General features: G+C 60.1%; 1 protein-coding gene across 1 annotated transcript in view; it reads left to right on the forward strand.

Annotated features, from left to right (window-relative positions):
- Positions 1-295: 295 nt before the first annotated feature.
- The window catches only part of LOC127751099 (esterase SG1-like), a 28,097-nt gene continuing 26,121 nt past the window's right edge, over positions 296-2,271 (forward strand). Inside the window, exon 1 of the mRNA XM_052274152.1 lies at positions 296-361. The gene's annotated coding sequence lies outside the window, so the exon portion shown is untranslated. The remainder of the gene's footprint in view (positions 362-2,271) is intronic.

The raw sequence follows: 2,271 nt of genomic DNA on the forward strand, positions 1-2,271 counted from the left end.
ACTAGTTCGCGGACGAGCGGGACGCCGCGACGGTCATAGACAGACAGTCGCAAGACGTTCCCGCGCACCAGCCCCTCGCCAGGCGCCGGCTTCTTGTGATCGAAGAGAGTGAGGTTAGGCGGCCGCGGGTGGGCGGGCTGCGCGGCGGCGGCAACGGCCGGGCCTGCCAGCCGAGCTGTCTGTCAGCGTCAAGCCACAGCAGACGACGGCGAGAGGGAGGCGGCTGACCAGGCGGCGATGGCGGCGAGGAGGTGGGCGAGTCTGGTCGGCGCGCTAGCCGCGCGCTGAGCGGCGGCCCGCGCCCGCGAACAGCCCGGCGACCCGCGAGCGGACGACTCGGGACGGCGGCAGAGGCAAAGAGGTAAGAGTGCTGTTTGGGCGGCCGACCGCGGTGAAAATATCGCGTTTCCAATTTCGGTAGAAAAAACGCAGCGAGTTGATTTTAGAAAAAAAAATAAGGTCATCTTGGTACTTTAGATATCTGGTCAGGACGATGGCAGGCATGACCACACTGTGCTCATGCCACAGTATATACGTACCGTACGTGGAGCTCTAAACACGCCCAACCGTGCGCTCAATACGAAGTTAAAATGTTAAGCGCGGGACCTTTACCCCCTCTGTCTTGACCTGCTTGCTTGACCATAGTCTTGTCAACCCGCTCATTAATGGGCACTAATCACTACCGCATTTTTTGTGTGTTTTCGTTTATCAAAATAAATATGTGGCTGTGAAAAAAGGAGACAGAGATAAGGCCTGGGCTGCGCTGGTGTGAGTGTGCGCGTTGGCGCGCGCGCGACGCACCAGGGGTTTGGGTAGGCCGTCGACGGTCACCCGAGCGCAGCGGGTTGCCTATCACCGCATCTGCAGGCGCCGAGCCTACGTCGCCTCAACGGCGGAGTACCGTTTCCCACTTTTATTTTAATTTTTTGTTGGACGAGTAAGGTTTGATTCGCCGCAGGGACGGAGCAGGGCAGGGTCGTTGTTGTAACGGCGAGAAAATACCGTCGGTTAGTGCAATCCTCCTCCATGCCCCGGCCGTATCCATGTGTGGAGGACCTTGGCGTGCGCGAGTGAGCACCGCGAGTGAGGGAGTGAGAGAGACGGCGAGAGAAAGAGAGAAGTATGGAGAGGGGAGGGGCAGCAGCGCCTTAAGGGAACTGGTCAGGAGAGTGAAACGAGAGAGACAAGAAGGAAGGAAGAGAGAGAGGGAGACGGGGCGACGCGGTGTTCGAGTGTTGGAAGGCCATGGTCGTTATAAACATGAAAACGAGACGGGTTCTCCAAAGGCGCTGGTGGGCGAGCTGGTGGTGGCCCGCACACTGCGCAAACAAACTCGAGTCCTGGCGGCGCGGCGGCGTCACCCGGAAGGCTGCACTGGCCTGGCCGGCGCAGACTCCACACTATGCGTCCGCCGGGATATCATAGCCGGGCCCGGCGACCCGGTGCCCCTGGCATACCGACCCACCGGCCAGCCGGCCGCTCCCGACATGCAAATGAGCGCAATCAACGGCCCGTGCCCGGTGCCCCGTCCGCAAAGGATTGTCCTGGCGAGCGTTCTGTTCTGCGGGGAGGAGGCTTTCTCCAGCTCCACCTCAGCTGGCGCCGCGGACCTCGCGCGCGCCGGGCCCACTGCCCGCCTAAGGGGCCGACATACATGTCACGCCTTAATGGACCGAGTGCATGCCGTCGGCGTGCGCAGGGAGTTTACGGGAGTGCACCGCGACCTGCACGGTGGCCAACGCTCAAGCAGTGGCAAGGCCTCCGGCTGAAAAGTGATGTTTATGAACTGCGATTTCTAACGAAATGCCAGATCACTTTACCAGCACTCGTTGAAATGCAACATTCACTAAATAAAACGGCAGCTCCAAATTTCCTATCGTCCCTGACTAAGCCGCTTTACTTGCCTTAGGGCACATCTTTTTCACACATTGAGGGTTTGGCTTAATTGTGCAGTTGGCTAGAAGCAAAGTCAGGCCCTGGACCGCCGCTCGGTCCTTGGCTGCTCACACGTGCCTCCGCTATACGGTCCCACACGCACGGCGCCCCGAGGAGACGTTTGTCACCGGGACACCCGTGTGACAATCCGATAAGGCCAAACGCTCGCCGCGCTCTCTGCCGTAACGGGCTCGTAACGTTAGCCGTCTCGTTTACCGCTGGACCTGCGCCACATTGGACGTTTATCGTATATTTTGGCCCCCACTCCAACGACCCGCTCGCCCGCGGGACTGAGTGAGTAGTCTGCTGGAGGGTCTAGGTGCCGCTTACCCCCCC

The sequence above is a fragment of the Frankliniella occidentalis genome, unplaced genomic scaffold, assembly GCF_000697945.3.
Source record: "Frankliniella occidentalis isolate FOCC.00 unplaced genomic scaffold, Focc_3.1 Scaffold341, whole genome shotgun sequence".
Taxonomy (NCBI): domain Eukaryota; kingdom Metazoa; phylum Arthropoda; class Insecta; order Thysanoptera; family Thripidae; genus Frankliniella; species Frankliniella occidentalis.